General features: G+C 42.8%; 1 long non-coding RNA gene across 2 annotated transcripts in view; it reads right to left on the bottom strand.

Moving 5' to 3' along the window:
* LOC140703023 (uncharacterized) overlaps positions 1-20851 on the bottom strand; it is a 29962-nt gene that overhangs the window by 4199 nt on the left and 4912 nt on the right. Inside the window, exon 2 of one of the 2 annotated variants that reach the window (XR_012082306.2) lies at positions 785-862. The exons of the other annotated variant lie outside the window; for it this stretch is intronic. This is a non-coding gene — a long non-coding RNA (uncharacterized LOC140703023). The remainder of the gene's footprint in view (positions 1-784; positions 863-20851) is intronic. 2 annotated transcript variants of the gene reach the window in all.

A 20851-nucleotide genomic window follows, 5' to 3' on the forward strand; every position in this document is an offset into this window, starting at 1 on the left:
AGGTTTTATAAAAACAACATGAAAAAGACATGGACATACCTGTTGGGAAAAAATAGTATTATTACAGTTGTCTAGCTGACTTTTCACAACAATGCTTTTTATAAGCTTACATAAATAAAAATTGATAATATCATAGTTTGACCCTGAACCATGTTTCCTGTGGTATGCACCTAACTGAGTCAGTCAGTGGCACCATACATTGAAGCAAGTGTGAAAGTCTGTGATTACATCCTAGTTCCAGGAATCTCAGTGACTCTATTTATTATTTATTTGTGTGTCAGAATCCTACTAGCGTTTGCAGAGAGATTATGTATGTTCTCATGGCTACTAATTGCAGCTAACAGGCAAGATGACAGGACACTTGCCAAGTGAGTGGTTGGGTACATGCCCGGGCATGCAATGTTCGTGTGTTCGGCACCCTGTCAAACAGCTGCAGTTAGCCCTGACAAGTTACACATTCCCTGTGAAAACACCAATAAGATTTTGGCTGTGGTACTCTAGTTGCTGCTTAACTTCTGCCATTTTCATTTCATTCTCAGGACCTTGCAGAGTAGATTGAGAGACAATGATTTACCTCGACCTGTGTGGCATGCTGTGCAGCAACTTGCATTTCAGTCTTCCCTAATTCATCATTGTAGCCAAGGTACCCCAGTGGCTATCTTGTTGTTTGAATTTGCCTCTGGGGATCAAACTGCCATGCTTCTGCAGACACCCAAAAAGTGGTGCTAGCCCATCTGCATCAAGGAACTGTAAGACATTTTCCAGACAGACAAAAGCCTCTTACCATGCATCAAATGTCCTGCCCCTCCCTGCTTTTTATTCTGTGTCACCTTCATTGGACAAGACGTATAAAGTCAGATACCTAGAGTTGTATGCAGATTCAATGGAGAAAAAGAAAATATCTCTCTCTCAGATGCAACCACAGAAGAATATATGAACACCTGACATAAAGATCTGTTCTGAGCCATGAATTATATTTGGAGTAGAATAGTAAACACACTTAAAGTTTAAGCTTTATAGCTCGGGCATAGCTCGGCATTAATAGAACAACCAAAATAGCACTTCTTTGGAAACACAAGCATCATAAAATTAATGATCTTGGCAAAATAGTCCCCCATTCCTCATAGAGATAAACAAATTTGCAATAAAAGGAATGGGTAAAGTTGTATTTCACTTTATCGAGGAAGGGGGGGGGGGTTAATATACCAAGAATTGCCATTTAAACACCCTGAAGAGAGAAAAAAAACTTTATGAGGGTAAAATAAAATGTGGTCTAATTTACAGCTGTCACAATCTGGAATGCATTGCTTATTTTTATTTTGGGTGTGGTCGTGGTCAAATGTGATGATGAACAAAAATGTGAGATATGTGGGACACCCCCCTCCCCGCCAGATTTCTTTTAATCCTCAACAATTTGATTTTTATGCAGAGGAAATGGGGACTTGACATGAGGTAGATTTAACCTTTATTTTGTGCAACTCTGTAATCATCTCTGACATGGTTCCATACACAGCAGGGAAGCAGCTGCTAAATTATCAACTGCAACTTTGAAGAGCCCAAGAGGAAAAGGATGATGCTGTATAAATGGGCATCACATTGATAATCCATTTTTGCCAGACCAAGGTAGGACACAAGAGCAGAAGAAGTGATAAGAACTGATGTCTTGTTTGATCTGGATACACTATAGGTTCCTGTAATGTACAGTCATACTATAGCCCTCTATATTTGATCACAACCATTCTTCTTACACAGACAGGAAACTAAAGTTTGGAGCAAGCAAGCTCCAAAGAGACCTCATCTGCAGTACCATAATGAGAACTTGGATCTAGCTCTGCTGCAGTTGACGTGTCAGCCATCACAACCAGTCCATCCGTTGGCTTGTCCTCTCATTGATCAGAGCTTAGGTAGTTCTCCAGCTAACTCTCTCAGAATTGCTATTGAGGACAAAATGGGCAAATTAACATCTTCAAAAATTCAGGGGAAGAGAGAAATCATAGGCATGCACGTTCTGCCCTCCCTGTGCTTCTTCTAAAGCAGTAGCTACTCACCTTGGGTTCCCAGATGTTCTTCACTGAAAATGTCCAGAAGCCTTCTCCACTAGCTGTGCTGGCCAGGATTTCTGGGAGTTGTAGTCCAAGAACATCTGGAGATCCAAGGTTGGGAACCGCTGGTTTAAAGGCTTATATAAAATTCACAAAAATCTTGTTCAACTCAAACTAGCTGTCAAAGGCTAGTTTATCACTTCAGAGCATTTCACAAGCAGCAAGTTGCATCTGCATCAGTATCAGAGGAGCATGTTTAGGAAGGCATTTCCAAATAACATCCAAATGCTTCCTATACAGGCACTCATGCTTCCCTGAGCTTGATGTGCAAACCAGAAAGTGGTTTCTCATGTTTTTGCCACATTTTTTTTACGGTAACAAATAATTTGCTGCACTTTCACCTCTCAGTGCTTGTCACCTGCTTCTGCCACACTGTGTGCCTCGCTAATAAATATAAATTAGCACTCAGTCTCAAATGAGTCTGTGTTAATGCTTTTGACATTTCAAATCGTACGGCTCATTCTCTCACTCTTTCATGATCCCTTTGTTTAAATGTAGATTAAAATGATGACTACTTTTCTTCGCCACGGCGTGTGACACATACACAGGTAAAATGATTTGCTGTCACGCTAACCATGAATTACTCCATTCTCCCCAGGAATGCAAGAAGACAAGAGAACACAATGTGGGGCACATCTGTCTTAAAGGAAGGCATATGATGAAGGGACCACTGCATGATGGCAAATGGCATTGACCTGCCATGGCTTCAAATTTTATCCTCAGAGAAGAAGCCACAGTTGGTGCTTCATTATTCCAAACCAGTCTTCACCAAACTTCTGCCCTCTACATGTGCTGGATTGAACCTCCTTTCACTCCTAGCAGGCCCAAAAGCTGGAATGATACAAAAACACTTTTGAATGGCGCCAGGCTAGGAAAGGCTGTTCCAAACTACTAAGGGAGTGGCCAGATTCATTTTCTCTCTGCATTGCCAGACAGAGCAAGTAAAAAAAATCCTGTATGACACCTTGGAATCTCCCGCCAGTCAGTACTGGTAATATTAGGTTAGATGGGCCAATCTAAGTGAGTATGAGGCAGTTTCCTGGGTTCTGATTAAGGATATGCACTATCTTCAAAACAATGGATAGATATGGACCAGATCAGGGTCTTTGTGCATTTCCAAAATGACCAGAGTGTGAAGCAAATGGTCCAGAAACATTATCAGGTTGGAGTGCTACTCCCCCACCATTCCCTCATGGTGAAGCCAGCATTCATGTGTCATGGGGGAAAGAGAATTAAAACCAAGAAAGATGCCCAGTTGGTAGCAATGGAGCAGGTTGTCTGTGTGATGACATGGGTCATAGAAGCCAGAAAGTAATTTCTAAGATGGGATTTGTAGTCATGAAATTAGCCAGAAAGAATCCATCCTTGGTCTGTGTAATTCTAATGGAAGTTTCCAGATGCTGTTTTCTTTAACAGAAGTCAGTGTTCTTATCTAGTAACCAGGATATGGAATTCTAAACATTCCATTCTTACTGAAGTCTAAACATTCCAGCAGCTAAACCGAAACAGCACCTGTGTTCCCATGGGATATAAGGACTAAGAGAGATAACTATTTCTTCTTCCTGATTGGCTATCGACGGGTGAGAAGAAGAAGGGGGGTTTTCCAGCACGGGAGAGAAAAAGAAGGAATGCAGAGAGAGAAGGGAGACTTTTACTCCATGGATTTCTAAAGAGACTTTTACATCATGGATTTCTAAAAGATCTTTTCGCCTCATGGATTTCTAAAGGAGACTTTTTGCCTTATGGATTTTATGGACTATGGATTCTTAGATGTACTTTGGAGTTCCTGAAATTCTTTTAGGATGTAGTTCTTCAAATAGTTAGAGGAGAGGCCAATGTCTTTCCTAATTTTTCCTAGATAGCAATTTTATTGTTTTATTTTTTTTTAGCTGGAGTTTGTTAGAGTGTTTTGCTTTCACATAAACTGAATTCTTTTAAATCTTTATTTTTCTAATAAAACAAATATACCAAAGATCTTATGTTTGATCTCTTGAACAGACACAATCCTGCTGCCAAACTTAATTTGATTTCTTTCAGGCCACGGAACTAGCTACCTTGAGTCCAATATTTTCTTGAGTACTGAAAGATCTTAATGACTCTGAGGCTCATGATTATATCCTGGTTCTCAATGATTTTTAAATGGGAATAGACTTGGGTAAAGGTGCTGGTTTGACAGCCTGGTTGAGACTGGGACTCATCTCAAATAGGGGTCAACCAGACCTAGAATCTCTCTATTCCAAGCTGTCTGATTCTTTTAGGAGAACGGACTTTGCTGACAGTCTGCAGTGTCCTTTTAAGAAGGAGCCCAACACAAATGTGTTCACTTCCCTTTTAAAAGTCGCTCCTTCCCTCCCTTTCCTGTGGCTTATCAAAACCTGGGGCTTCTTCCTGGCAGCTGGGGGGGGGGGGGAGGAAGGAAAAATTAAACATAAAACAGTTGCTACTCTGCAACTGCTGCTGCCCTGATCAGAAGTCCTCCTGTCCTCCCTGCACCACTCAGTTTATGCCTTAGTTTTATTGCTCTTCAAAAAGTTCAATAAAGCTACAGTCACGAGCCAAGCTACAGAAAAGGCATCATCTGAAGAGAGTAGCCAGTTGGACCATGAGAGTGAGCAATCTTGACCAATGAGCAAAACCCATACTAGAGCAGAGTCCATATGACCCAGCACAGCACATTGCCTCAGCTTATATTTCCAAATGGGGTAACCATTAAAATGGGTTGCCTCTTCTAATCCCTCTTTCTGACCTCTTACTTGTACTCAGTCTACACCTTTTACCCTGAACAATGTGCTTTAGGTAAAGAGCACCGGGTATAAAGTGTTGGGCTTGAGTTACAGAGTCCTTGGTTCAAATCTCTACTCAGTGGTCTTCAACTCATCATCCTGTTGCGAGTTTTAGAATCGCGTAGCTCCAGTGATCATTAAGAAAAGAGTATGGTATAAGTGCTATAATGTTACACTGAAAGAAAATGTGCTTGTTTAAAAGTTAATATAAATGATCACCCTTCATAAACACATGCAGATCCCTGCTGAGTGAAAGAGAAACATTTGTGTGGGTGATTCTTTACATTATGGTTTGCAATTACATGAACTGACAGGGCCCATAATATTGGTTTGTGGGCTTGCACCCCAAAACATCTGGAGAGCCAAATCAACTTTTCCAAGTTTTGCTCCTCTCTCACCCATATTTGCTTCTAATTTGTTTCCAGACCCAGTACAAAATGAACTAAACTGAAGAGTTTAAATGCTTCCATCAGCAGAATCAGAAAAGAGAGGGCAAGAAGAAACTTTTAGAAATGCTGGAAAGAAATGACAGCTGCTGTGTACCAGCCACTGCTGTAATATGTGTGGAGCTAATGCAGCAGGACCAGAGTCACCACCCAGAGCAGTGGTTCAGCCTTGGGTCCCCAAATGTTGTTGGACTAAAACCCCCAGAAGCCATCACCGCTAGTTGTGCTGGCCAGGACTTTGGGAGTTGCTGTTCAAGAACATCTGGTGACTCAAGGTTTGATCTAGAGAGAAGAGCCCCATAGATTGACCATTCTATTGTGACCTGACAGTGTGTGAGGTGGGGAGAGGGACAAGTACCTTATACCTGGCAATTATGAGAAATTCTAGCAGAAAGGACACCCTAAAATTACATTGGGGCAATGAAACATACCAAACAAACCAACAAAAACAAAAAACCACCCATGTCCGACCTCTCACATATAGTTAACCCAACAAACTCTTGATAAATGGCCCCACATTTGTTGCCTGCTCAGACTGCCAAAGCCTGTTGGGTCACAGATTTTGCAGAGCTGGATTAAAGACATCATCCTTGTTGACTCCAACTCCAACATCAACATAACAGTCTCCTGTTACCAAATTCCTTTCCTTCCCTTTCCTCTCCTGAATTTGCTTCACTTTTGGCTAAGATCAAAACTTGCACATTGGCACATTTCTAACTAAATTGATTAGAGCGATGAAATTGCTTCAGTCGAACAGCTGGCAAAAAGAGGGAGGGAGAGAAGGAGGGAGGGAAGGAGGGAACGTTATTGAGCTCTCTAAGATTTAAATCATTGGCCCAACTAAGAAGGGTCGACAGGAAACCTATTTATCCAGCCTTGCCCAATCTCAGCCAAAAGGAAAACTCCACAAGGAATTAATTTCGCCTCTGTGTTATTATCCCCCTACAAATTCATCATTGCAATTTAGACATATAAATTGTTTGCTGGTATGCGCTGAGTGCAAGGAGCTGCCAAAAGAAATGTGTCTTATTAGTTTGAGTAGCTGGGTCACCCCCAGGACAACCGTACAAACAACTTGGCTAATTTAGCCCCAGAACATTCGCGGCGACGGCAACTTGGGTTATAGAGGCAGAAGAGGGATGATATTTCACCACTGTAATGAAGACAGGCAGAAAGCAAAGGCCAGGGTGAGAAGAGGCATGTATACAGAGCAGGTGTGTCAGGAGAGATAACTGTGAGCGGTATCTGAAAGATAACAGGGACACTCCAGCTCAATTTTGTTTTCTTTGTCTTTTGTTGTTCTTTCTTGCTTACAGTGACACTTTGGAAGGGGAATTGTGCCGAGCTAACGATTGCAATCTGGCGGCTCTTTCTGAAAACTTCTCTCTGCGTTCCTTGCTTTCTCCAGAGACCACCTGCCTAGAAAGGCAAAGCAATCAGATGCTGCCATTTGAAATGCGGTATGAAATATAGATGGGGAGACGGCGAGAGAGAGGGAGAGGTACTGCAGAGCAGGGCTGCTTTTCGCGCCCATTTGCTCTGCTCCCTCTTTCTAATGAATGAGTCTCTTGGAAGAGCATGACACATGCTACTGAGCTTTCCAAGGCCTGGGTTAGGTTTTCAAGATGTCACAGATTTATTATGCAGTGCGCTGTTTCTCCGGCGCATTGCGAAGTAATGAAGCACAAGGCTCTTTTTTTGCATATCCGGAATTCTCTCTGTGAACTCTGAACAAACACCATATTTCAAGGTTTCATGCAAAAGATTAGTTCCCAAGATAACAGAACAACCGCAGGCACATTTCAAACATATGGAAACCAGTCATGGGCAGTAGGTAATTCTTTTTCTTTAATTATATTTCCATTATAAATTTAATCCACAGTAGGTTGTAAGAGTTTTCCACTGAATGTATGTCTTACTCTTCCCACACACTCTGAAATATTAACATGCTTGTTATTTACCAACTTTGAGTCCCTAATGAGAATCCAATACACTTTGCTACCAACAGTGTAGCTTCTAGCTTGTGTATCTTTTCTTGCTAAGTACATGTTTTGCATACTGTCTTGGAGCCAGTTGACACATCTTATGTAGGACACTGGGTTCCTCATCATTTTGTCACTCAGCCACTAATGATCCACATGTGGCTGACTTTGATGCTGTGACTGAGCTAACAGAGTTGACACAGAAGTAGTGTGGCATCTGCAATGGCTACTTTATGCACAAGTCATCACTGTGAAATTAAAAATCAATGAGTCTTACTCTTGACTGAGGCAATTACTTTGAGTATAAATAAAAGGACTTTATCTTCCCATATATAATTTATGTTTTATATTTTTGTTGTACGACACCCAGAGTAGTGACTGGTGAGATGGACGGTAAACGAACGAACGAATGAATGAATGAATGAATGAATCAATCAATCAATCGCGAGCCTTCTTGGTGCTTAAGATTGTCAGGGGAGGTCCGCCTCTTGGCCCCATTGCCAGTGCAGGAACAGTTGATGGGGACATGAAAGAGGATCATCTCTATGGCTGATCACAGGTTATGGAATCTTCTCCCTCAGGAGATCAGGCTGACCCTCTCCCTTTTATTCCTCTGCTAACAGCTGAAGACCCAACCCCATTTCAGACAGGCTTTTAACAATTGTGACTGAGTCCCCAAATGTGTCCTTGTGGTTGGGTAGAGTTCATTGACCTTTCACAGGCTGTATTTTTTCAGTGCTGGGAGTCAGGCTTTTTTGAGTTTTAGATTTTTTTTCTTTTTTGTTGAAGCTGTGCTGATGTTTGTGGGTTTTAATGACTTCCCTGTGCAGTCTAACATAATGATTGCTGGTGTTGTTGTGTACTTCTGTGTTTTGAAATAGTTGTTTTAGTCTGCAATGTCTCTCATGTTCTTTGATTCTGGTGTGGATGCTGTGTTTTGTGGTTCCAATATATATCTGGTCACAAATGCAAGGTTTCCGTTATACTCCTGCAGTGGTGAGGAGGTCCCTTTTGTCCTTTCCTCACCATAAAATTTGTTGAATTTTTGTGGTGGGCCTGAATACTGTTTGTTGGTTGTGTTTTTTTCTAAAGTTTCCCCATGTGGTCTGTGGCCCCTTTGATGTATGGCAGAAATACTTTATTTGTGGGTGGCTTCTTTCCTCTTCAGTTTGGTGTTGTTTTCTTGGTTTGGTGGCTCTTGTGATTTCATTCTTGGAATAGAATATATATTTTAATTGCATTTTAATTAGTTTGCCCTTTTATTTTGCCTTTTTATTGTATTTTAAATGCTGTAAGACGCCCAGAAACCTTCGGGTAGTGTGGGCGGCATATAAGTTAAACAAACAAACAAACAAACAAACAAACAAACCATTTGCCTGTAGGACCCAATTCAGATGGCTGAGTTTGGTGCTGAGAAATTGAGCTTCACAGTTCTGATTTGCACGGTTTACCTGTGTTTTGATTATGCCTCTTTTTTGTCATGGGTGGTGGTTGGAGTTTTTATGTAGGTACCAGTCCATGTAGGTGGGTTTTCTGTAGACCTTGTGTCCCAATAGGTCAGGTTTGCATATGACCATGACATCTAAAAAGGGAGTTGGCCCTCTATTTCTTTTCCATGGTGAATTGTCTATTTGGGTGGATGCTATTGAGATGGTTTAGAAATTCTTTTAGTTTTTCTTCACCATGGTTCCAAATTGTGAAGATGCCATCCATGTATCAGAACCAGATTATGGGTGCGAATGCTGCTGAAGCCAGGGCCTGTTTTTTGAAATGTTCCATGTAGATGTTTGCTATAACTGGGCTGAAGGGGCTCCCCATGGCCACTCCATCTGTCTGTTCATAGAACTTATTATCCCACTTCATTAAGCAGTATTGGAAAAGGGCCTTGATGTCTTCTGGAAAGATCTGCTAGATGAGTGTCAGAGTGTTCTTTATAGCTAGATATTTTGCTAATTCATATGTTGGGGGGCTGATGGCACTTACAATGGGCCTGAGTGGGATTGAGACTTTGTGGATTTTGGGGAGTCCTGGTGGGAGAGCTTCTGTCTTGCAGATTCATTGAAGGATGTTGGGGTGCAGGGAGGAACTCCTGATCAGCATGTTTGTTTGTTGGTTGAGTCCCGTTTCAGTTTTCTGTAGGTGTTGGGGTCTAGAAGTTCCCTGATTTTGTCCTTGTATTCTTCTATTTCCATGATTACTGTTGTGTTGCCTTTGTCTGCTGGCAGAATTATGATGTCAGGATCTGAATTTAGGGACTTGATAACATTTCTGTCCTTTTTTGTTATGTTGCTGTTTAGGGCTTTTGCTTTTCGTAGGATCTTTGTCACTTCACTTCTTATTTCTTCTGCTTTTTCTCCTAGAAGATGATATAATGCTGATTCCACATTGGCAATTATGTCTTCCATTGGAATTTTACTGGGTATATATATTGGAACCACAAAACTCAGCATCCACACAAGAGTCAAAGAACTTGAGAGACACTGCAGACTAGAACAACCGGAAATATCAGCAGTACCTGAACATACCCTGTAACAAGCTGGACATGAAATTCTATTTCAAAACACAGAAGTAGTGGACAGCACCAGCAATCATTATGTTAGACTGCACAGGGAAGACACTGAAATCCACTAACACCAGCAGAGCTTCAAGAAAAAAGAAGAAAGTCTAAAATTCAACAAAGCCTGGCTTCCAGCACTGAAAAACACAGCTTGCAAAAGGTCAACAAACTCTACCCAGCCACAAGGACTGATGATCACTGCACACAAAAGACCAGCTAATGACACCCAACAATCACAGTGACAGATCATCTCTCCCCCTTATCACAACAAAACACCTACAACAAAAAACAGGCTGATCACCATAATCACCAAATCTCCTGAAAAGGACAAAAAGCTGATCCAACAGCTATAAATACTCAACTATCCCACAAAATAAAAAGTGTCAGTCTATCTATCTATCTATCTATCTATCTATCTATCTATCTATCTATCTATCTATCTATCTATCTATCTATCTATCTATCTATCTATCTATCTATCTGTCTGTCTGTCTGTCTGTCTGTCTGTCTGTCTGTCTGTCTGTCTGTCTGTCTGTCTTGTTAAATCCAGTTTTGTATAGAGCAGTCAAAGACTAAAATTAATTGTAAGGATCATTGCTAAGAAAATAAGTAAAGCAAGAATTTACGCAGCTGGGCTAATACAAAGACTTGTATCACCTGAGAAAGGAATCCCAGGATTAGCTAACCCTAGGATAAAGCAAGCAGACCCAGCACACATACTCTGTGGTGTCGTCGTGGTCGTGGAAGGTGCTGTGTCATCGTGGAGAACTGGAGAAGGACTCTGACTGCTGGACTGAATATATGGTATATGATTGCTGAATTGATTTACAAGGACTTTGACCTGATTTATGCCTGAACTCTGTTGGAACTGCTACGGGACTGGAAACAAGGACAAAGCTATATGTGTATGTATATATTCTACAAACAAATTGAGTTAATACAACTTTTCTGCTATCAACCCTGTCTTATTGCCTCGTGTCTTCATCTCTATGAGAAATTCTACTGGTTAGCGCCACCTAGTGCCTCCTGGTAACATCGCAACTCTGTCAAGGCTTATCTAGCAGACCTCTTGCCCTACCTCAGTGGGTCCACTGGGTGCTCACAAACATGGAAAGATTCTCCTTGGTATGACCGATGTACCATAATAAGAGAGGCCTTTCTGTCACTCGACAGCATGGACCCAAAGGTCCTTCCCCTTCTCTTCCTCTTTGCTTTCCTCCCCCTCAACAGTTGCCTCTTCTCTTTTTATATTGCCCCTTTCCATCACTCCAAATTTTGTTTTACATTTCCCCTCCTTTGGGAACTCCTGGGTCCTATGCAGTCTCTGAAGCAGCCCCCACTGAGGGCTTATCCCATCTTGGGAACTACATGGGTGCAGGACATCTTTCTCAGACTGGCACTTGAAGAGATTGTGGGAGGCACTGAGGTTGACCTGTGCCACCGGCTAACAGCCTCTCACACACACACCTGCATTCCTACTCATTCCACATGGAGGAGCTCTAAAGAATAAAAACAGGTACATTAAACTGGTAAGCCACTCTCTGAGTGTAGTTGAATTTCCCTGTAGTGTTCCAGTTTTCCCAGCTTATCTATTCCTCCATGTCACTGTCCATATCTACAGATTGAGGATAATGGCTTTGCTTTTATTTCCCTTTGCCTCTTTTTCTCTACCTCCTTTGCCACCCAAAAGTCCCCCTCCCTGCCAAATGGGAAAGATTCAAATGGACACACAATTGCTGCATTCCATGCCTGCCGGAAGCATTGGAGCTGTTACATTTCCAGTTTTGATGGGAAAGACAGGCCAGCCCAGTGTGACTTGTCAGGTAGAAATACCCACATGAACCCTTCTTGCAAGGAATGTGGCATTGTACCCTTAGATACAAAGATGCACGTGTGCCAGGAATTAATAGTGACAGGTGAGCAGGTTCAGTTAAAACAAGACACCCTCATGTATAGCTTTCTTTCAAAAAAAAAACCCTGAAATCTGAGAGGAAATCAACCTTCTTCTGAAGGTCAGGTTCTTTTTTTGTAAGGTATTTTTAACATTTCTAGTGCAGTTTGCTTTTTTAAAACCTGCAAGAGTCAGGGAGCCAGAAGCAGCATATATATAAGAAGACATGCCTGCCAGAGTAGCTCTTCCCTCTGCTTCATCTAATTCAATCGTGAACCTCCAGACGCACTGCATAAAATACGAAGGCAACTGGAAATTTCTTCCCCAGCTTATCTCTTGCCTCTCTTCATAAGGCTCCTTAAGTAATTCTGGGTTTGTTAATATTCCAAGTCTTCCTTTGGTTGGTCCATTTCCCTTTCATGCACATGAGAAGTGCCTCCTTTGCCTTGTTGGCAATGTTGCACACCACCACACTCATGAGAAAAGCTTGCAGTGATAGTCCACTATCATCACGAATGGCTCAGACAAATCACCACAGTATATTGGGTCCTGAAAAATGAAGGTAGGCAACATAAATAAACTGGGCGGCCCACCTCCTCACAAGTGAATCTGACACCTTAACGCAGAGTTGGGCAGACTTCAAAGGGCGGGAGCCAAACATGTGCATCACTCATGACCTCCAAAAACCCAAGTTTTTTCTTACAAAAATTGAGATTAAAAAACTGAAAAGGCCCTAGTAGTCAATTTTATTTTATAGTATTTTATTTTTAAAAAATTCAATTGGATACGGGAGGCCTCAAAATACTTTTAAAAAACCTATAAGGCACAATGAGCCTTTTTGAACCACATTGTTTTTCCAAAAATACTTAAAATGGGATGGGGTCGCTGGTATACACATTAGGGCTTTGGGAGGGTAACATGTAGCTCACCCTGCCCGTTGTATTTGTGGACCTCCATATATCCTTGGACTCTGATTCTTACCATTCTTGCTCATTGGCCATGCTAACTGTGACTGATGGGTGGTGGAACTCAACTGCATCTAGAGATCCACTGATTTCCTACTGCACCTGCTCTCAATACCTCTTGCCTCTTGGGGATCTCTTGATTTTTTCCTCCTAACTTAAAATGCTGGATTTTCAGTTTTCTTCTAGCTTCTTGCATATATTCATTCCCATACATGATATGGTTGCACTGTCACCAGTTGTGCTCCCAGAGCAGAGGTGTGCATTCATGCATGTTCAGAGACACACCCTTAAGAAATCTTTGAACTATGGCAACACTGCATCTTGACAAAATATTGAGCTGAAGGGGAATTTTACTGAATGCAAAAGAATTAAAATATAGCAGATACACAATGAAGTATATAACTAATGTGGGGAAATACAGCTCAAAAGAAACACACACACACACACACACACACACACACACACACACACACACACACACACACACACACACACACACGAGGGCAGATTTGGGAGCCAACAACGTGTGATGAAATACTCCCAGAAGATAGATAAGTGTGACAAGTATTTCCTCTCCTTAGTCTTGTTAGACTGTCTCGGAGCTGTGTAGTGTTAGAACTCCAGTTGGCAGGATCAGCTGGAGGGTTCAGGAAAGACACCGCAAGAAGATTCACCCTGAACTGGAACTAAACTGAACCTGAACCTCTAATATGGCTGCTATATATATTTGTATAGGGTTTCTTGTCAGGCTAACTAGGGATCTGATCTTGTTCTGTCATGATCTTTATTTTTGCCCACCTGACTAGTTCAGAAAACATGGGCCTGGAATATGACAAAGGGGAAGAAGATTGGCAGACCATTCTAGAATATTTGTTTTCCCAGACCTCTAGACAATATTCCTTTCCTCCTATCACATCCTGGTGGGGCTTAGCAAAAGGAGGGGGAAAAGCAGGGATCAAAGCGATCCTGCCATGCTTTGATCCCTGCTTTTCCTCTCCACTTGCTAAGCCCCCTGGAGTTTAGCAAAAGGAGGAGGAAATCAGGGATTGAACCGATCCTGCCACGCTTTGATCCCTGCTTTCCCCCTCTACTTGCTAAACCTCCTGGAGTTTAGCAAAAGGAGGAGGAAATCAGGGATTGAACTGATCCTGTCATGCTTTGATCCCTGCTTTCCCCCTCCACTTGCTAAACCTCCTGGGGCTTAGCAAAAGTAGAGGGAAAGCAGGGATCAAAGTGACCCCACAGAGCTTTGATCCGTCTTTCCCCGTTCCACTTGCTAAGCCCCCTGTAGTTTATCAAAAGGAGGAGGAAATCAGGGATTGAAGCGATCCTGCCACGCTTTGATCCATGCTTTCCCCCTCCTTTTGCTAAGCCCCCCTCCGGGACTTAGCAGGAAGGGGGAAAGCAGGGATCAAAGTGATCCCTCAGTGGCTGGGGTTCCCTTTGATCCCTTCCCTCCTCTTTTATGCCGTGTAGGCATAAGAAGAGGAGGAAAGGGGAACCAAGCCATCCCCCAGCCCTCGGGGTCAGATTCCCTTCAGGCAGGATTTAGCAAGTCGCCCAAAGGAAAAATCCCTCTGCTTATGCCCCTGAGGAACTGCTGGTCTACGAGGGTATAAGCAGATACGGAATGAAGGGAAAAATATAAAAGGGTTTCATTCATTGCTTCGTGTTCGTTGGGGTCTCTGCACCCAAAGAATACGAAGCAACAAATATCTGACAAATTAGGGTTATTTAACAAATATCCTGATTCATTTTTATATTCGTCCCCATGTCTCTTTTCCATATAATTCTGATGGGAGTCATTTAGAGCTATATAGTAGCCATTTCCTCTTGAGCCTTGGTTCCTTTTAGATTAGAGACTATTTCTTCTCTGCTACTGTATTTAACCTCTACTTGTCCTTCACCCGACAAGTTTTCCAGTTAAAACTGTGCCATTCACAGACCTGTGCAGGCATAATGAGACTCTACAGGGATGTTCTGCAAATCTGGCCAGTTTGGTGACAGCCCCCATTGTGACCATATTTGATGCTGATAGCCATGTGATCTCAGTGTTCTCAGGGCATGGGAGGAAACCGTGCAAGACAAGTACCAAAGCATCCAGAGTAAGGGTGCCCTTTTAGCAGAAAGAATAGTTAGGTGGTGAGAGGCTGTTCTTCTGGACTCCTGTTAAGAAAGCCTCTTAAATCAACTTTGACTTAGTTTCTGTATGCATAATTTATCATAACAGACTACACAAAACACAGCAGCAAAAGATTATTCTCTCCAAGGGAAGAGTAATCAATGTCAGCCTTCCAGGGTCTGATACAAATATTTCACAACCTTGGAACAGAGGGGGGAAAAGTAGTGGAATAATGAGAAATTGTGAAGTCCAAAGGCTCATCATGGCATTCTTCAAAACCTCAGCTCCAAGAAGGGCTCAGAAAATTGGCGCAGCTGTGTAGATTCGTATCGGCCAACCAGTTCTAGCTGTTCTTCAGTCCCACCAGCAGCATGTCTTGTGTAAAACCAACTGAACTTTACAGCCTGCTCAAGACCTTAACATCAAAACATTTCTTGTAGTAGTAAGGACAACTCACAAAATCATATTACTTCTAGGAAATCTATTATCTCAGTATTTTGAAGATTGCAGCTAAGCTCAGATAAAGCAAGGAGGGCAAAGAGGGGTAGCTGATGATGTCATCATCCCTGTTTATCAAAATGTCCCATCATTCCAAACTTGTGAACCCTGTTTCATTAAACTCGTTATAGGGAGTAAATTCTAGTGTGACGACTTATACTTTGAGTACACTACAAAGCGGAATCAGATTTAATTTTCAGCCTGTATTGCATTTGAAATGACAGTCAGTGCTCACATAGGGGCTGCGGATTGGTTCAAGAGTTCACTGTTCATACTGGATGTAATGCAATTTGCATTCCAGCCCACAGCCTCCCCCTCTCTCTCCATCCCTCCCTCCCTCCCTCCCTCCCTTCCTCTGGTCCCACTTCTGCCAATCTGACGGGGGCCTAAATATGGGGAATAATGATAATAACCCAGTGATAAGGTGACACAGTGAGCTATGTAAGAAATTTCTAAAAATATTTTAAAAACAACCTTCTGTGACAATGTGGGGGGGGGGGAGAGGAAAGAATGTGGGGTTCTTTTGTCCCAGTCCTGTAAATATGATATCCCAATCGCCTACATCACTGAAACACTGCCTACAGACATGACTCCTATCTTCACAAAAAAAGTATCACAACTAATCACATCAGAAAAAGGCTGTTCAAATTCTTCCAGCGTGACAAAGTAGAAGCCCCCTCAGTGGCAGAGGGGGAAAGCACACTGGGAACAAAACGGGGTGGAGCGATTCAAATCAGCCTTTGTGTCATGCAGCCAGTAAAAAAATACTTCCCATTTACCCATTTTATAAGTGTAGCAAATCCTATGGTAGTTGACCATGTAGTCACAGCCCAGTACAGCCTTGTGATTATCTTCTTGTGTCTTACAGAGTTTCCCAAATTGCAAATCAGCTTGCTTTTGCTGGGTGGTTGGTCATCGGGAAGAAACAGTGGGTTCTGTCAGCATGTTTGATGCTGCAAGCAGGGCGTCTTTGAAGGAGTGTCCTTAGAGGGATGTCACGTTATCACTTCCTAATTGCGAAAATGCCTGTTGTGTCTGTTTTGGCCTTGAGTGGGCAGCCTGTTTTGCCTTGCTTTCACTGAATCCCTTCTTGCTTTTAGGGGGAAAAAACACCATGACCCCCCACCCCCCCCCACCCCCCCTTCCTTTTGCTTTGCTTTAGGAGAATTCTCATTCTCTGATGTTTCTGCAGAATTTAGCAGGAATTGCAAGCCCTAAATCATCACTTCCAGAAAAGCCATTTCTTAGAGGAGAACATAAAAGAATAAATAAAACCGAGCAGCCTGCTGTGTCTCTCCTGCTGAGAACCAAATGCCAAAAATCCAAAGCACTATAGTTTGCTATATTTCAGTAACATAAGGAGGTGGAGAACTTGAAGAGATTACTCAATGAGATCTACTGAACTCTCAGATACCTGGGTAAGCAAAAATACTTCAGAAGGAATCTCTAGCCCTTATGTAACTCTACATGACACACATTTTCATGGGCAATGATTAGAATTAGGTGACACGGGGTTTTCTTCTCTCTGGTTTGTAAAGAGCTCTTTTTAAAAGGAAGAGCATGGCACAGAGGGCCTAGGCTTTACACTTCGGGAACTGCTTGTGTCTTTCCATTCCAGTAAGGCCAGGTTTAGCACAATCCAATACAGGCCGGTTTGGGAGACCTCATATCATTTCAATAGACTTTGCTCTTGGGCAAGCATTTAATTATGGGTCTTCTGGAATGAAACAGAACCTTTTGGGTTGCCAGCTACCTAGTGCCATGGCAGGACAAGCAGATGACCTCAAGAAGAAAGAAGAAAGTTATGACAAGAAAGACAGGCATCAGATTGCTGAGGTAGTGCGCTGTGGTCTGTGTGGTAAAAGCAATACTTACTTTCGCAGTGGCCTGCTTATACTGCTGTAGTAGCTCCCTTTTATTCTAGATAAAACCACATACAGGGCTGATCAGTGTACCATTACATAGAGTGAGAAGGCTGTCATAGGCAGTGGATTTTCAGTGTTACCACAAGTTATATTAGTATTATATTTTCACAATCAAGGTCAGTAAGTAAGAATTTTCTGCCTCAAGTGCAAAAATAACCTGGTTCATATAGTTAGAGTGGTGCCGCACTTGACGATGACCCTGCTTGACGACGAAATTGCTTGACGATGATTTTTTGTGATCACTATAGCGATTGCAAAATGATGGTTCCTATAGGGTTTTTTCGCTTTACGTCAATTAGGTGCCTGCTTCGCGAACCGTTTGTTCGCAAAACGATGTTTTTTCCGGCTCTGCAAAATGGCTTCCTTTCGCAAAATGGTTTTTTTCCAGACAGAAGCTTTGGAAGACAGCAATTTTAAACAGCTGATCAGCAGTTCTCTATGGGCAATCTTCGCTGGACGATGAGGTATTTCCCCATTGGAATGCATTAACCGGTTTTCAATGAATTCCAATGGTTTTTTTTTTTTCACTTGACAACAATTTCACTTAACAGTGATTTTCCTGGAACGGATTATCGTCGTCAAGCAGGGCACCACTGTACATCAATAGCTTGTGGACTGGGAGAAGAGGCACCTCACCCTGAAATGTTGTAGTTGCATTCCCTGACCAAATCATGACCTGTCACTGCATAGAGGAACTGTGGACAATGACCACAGGGAAAGGATTGCCATTTGTTGTTCTACCTTAAAAACGCAGAAAACAAAGCAAAACCCTGTTTCCCTTGCTCCTTGCAACTGTTAAAAGAGTGGAATGACACCAGAAAAATCTCTGTTAAAATGTCTCTAAGATGCCCCTTAAAAGTATACACTCTGCTGGCATACATGCCACTCTTCCTCTACCAGGAGAAAGATGACAGGGGTTCCTACCTTTACAGGAAACCATATGAGACAATTGACTAACCTACAATGTCTGGGCCCAGCCAGATCTGGGGAGCAACTAGTAACAAGTAATCTGTGACTGGTTAATTTTGGGAGTTAACAAGGATGGGACTAAATTCCACTACCAGATTCCTATGTCACAATGCAAAAGGAAGTTAGGGGTCAGACCCCTATAGATAAGCATATAAGGTATGCACATCTCAAAGTGGCTAACTGCCACTAATTGATGAGGTATCAAGGCAGATCTGAAGCATGAGCCAAGTCATGTGTCAAAATTCAAAACTAGGATGTCCCATTATATCTCAATTATTCACAAGTAGCAACATAAAGTTACACATGTCTTACACAAACTGTTATAGGCTTACGGCCAATGAGAAGTTACATAGTTACTTTAGTATAATATTTTCCAGTTACACTCCAAACTTATTTTCAAATACCATTTTAAAGTATTTTAGAGGCAATTTTTTTCAAGATGGCGCTGGCGGTGGGCGGGTAGCGATTTTGCCGCCGGCGCCTGACTTGCTTTCTTCCACATTTTATACTTTTCTCCTGCCTATTTTTTCTTTTTCTTTTCTTTTTCTTTTTTCTTTTTTGTTTACTTTCTTTTTTCGAACGGCCTTCCTCCCCTACTGGTCCTAAAGCACTGGGGGTGAGCTCAGAAAGAGCTCTGAATCCTGGGCTGCAGGCTGTCGGGTTTGAGTTGGAGCGGACTTTGCTCCTCAAAGTAATCCTTCCATAGGAAGTCATTGCTCTTTTGCTCAAAGCATTACCTTTCAGCTCAATGTGCAGGCAGTGGTGTCACCAAACTTTTTTGTTTCCTCCTTTGCTGGTACTGTGAATCGCAAAACACAATGAAGATTAAAGTGCTGGCAGCTACAGAGGCGAACAAGGCTGGAGCTCGGGATGCGGGGGTCAACTACAGACTGCTCGGCGGAGCTCAGAGGTTCTTCGCTCGTTCCAGGAGGCACTGCAACGGAGGACCCAGCAGCTGAGATCTAAGACTGGTGAGATCCTCCTGACGGAGTGGGTGGACGGAGTGCTTGGATTGGAAGCCAGGAGGGCGCAGGGTCCTTGCAAGAGTCAGAGGATGCCTGGTTGGTTGCCGGAGCGTCAGAACGCTGGGCCATGTTGGAAGCTCTTTCTACAGGTCCTCCTTCTTTTGCCTGCTCTCGGCTGCCTAACAAAGATGTTTCCCAAGCTGGCCATCAAAGGTGGAAAATGGCAGGGACTGTGCCCTTTCCAGCCTGGACTTTGGTGTTTTTGAACCTGTCTACGCACTTCATTACAAACTCTGAGCTCGCTGCTAAGACCTGTGAGTCCTGCCTCTAACGAGAACCACATATCAGTGCTGCCATTAACACCATTGAGTCCCATAACACCAAAAAGGACAAGGACACATGGTGGAGACGGACAGTTCTGGGTTATATTTGGGGGATAATCTCTATGGGATTTTTTTCTCTTTCTTCTTAGTATATAATTTTTATTTTTATTATTTTTTATTAGTATTTCTTAATTTGATTTTGTTATTACATTATATTTGATATATGTATTCCTACTTAATGTACTGTTCGCTACACAGTATATGGTTATTTTTCATTTTGTTTTTGTTTTGTTATTTAATTTGTTTGTATTAAGGTAAATTTTTCTTTTTCTTTCTTTTCTTTTTCCTTTTCTTTCTCTTTTCTTCTTCTCTCCCCCCTCCTCTCCCCCCTCCCCCTCTTTAATATGGAATGAAAGGCCTGCCCTCCCAGCGAGGGGCCCCAAAACATCTCTGTGATCACCGGTAGAGGGAGATATGGCATTGGCACAGTCCCTACTCATGTCAGAAGAACGATGAACAGATGCTTGAAGGCTGTTCATTGTTCTGAGACTGTGATCAACCCCCAGTATCGAGGTAGTCAGACCAGCCAGCCCTCCACTCTACACCTGGTGTTGTTGAATGCCAGGTCTGTATCTAATAAGGCCCTGGTAATTTATGATCTTATCCTGGAGGAGGATGCAGACCTGGCATGCATAACTGAAACGTGGATCGGCAGAGAGGGAGGTCCCCCCCAGCACTCATCTGTCTGCCCCGTTATGCTGTCCAACACCAGGGTAGACTGGAGGGGCTGTGGGGAGTATCCATTGTTTACAAATCCATCCTGGAGGTTACTAGGCGCTCCTCGGTGGTAAAGCCAGGTCTAGAGGCTCTCCACGTGTCGATTGGGGCTAGGGATGGTATTGGGATCTTGCTGGGTTACTGTGCTTCCCACGACCCAGCCATTTCCCTACCGGAGCTGGTGGACTTTGTCTCCGCGGCACTATTGGGATCCCCGAAGCTACTGGTATTGGGGGATTTCAACATGCATGCTGGGGCAAAGACTTCCGGGCCAGCTCTTGAGTTCTTGGAGACCATGGCCTTCTTGAATATGTCCCAACATGTCAATGGCCCCACCCACGTGGGCGGCCACACACTTGACCTTGTTTTTTCCTCCAGTTGGAGCAAGAGTGGTCCGATGGTGATTGACCTGGAGTCGGTCCCCATGTCATGGTTGGATCACCACCTAATAAAATGCACCCTCAAAATGATCTCCCCCCTCCCAGGGAGCAGGGACCTATTGCTATGGTCCGCCCTCGAATGCTACTGGATCTGGCTGGATTCCAG

The sequence above is a fragment of the Pogona vitticeps genome, chromosome 1 (genome assembly GCF_051106095.1).
Source record: "Pogona vitticeps strain Pit_001003342236 chromosome 1, PviZW2.1, whole genome shotgun sequence".
Lineage (NCBI taxonomy): Eukaryota > Metazoa > Chordata > Lepidosauria > Squamata > Agamidae > Pogona > Pogona vitticeps.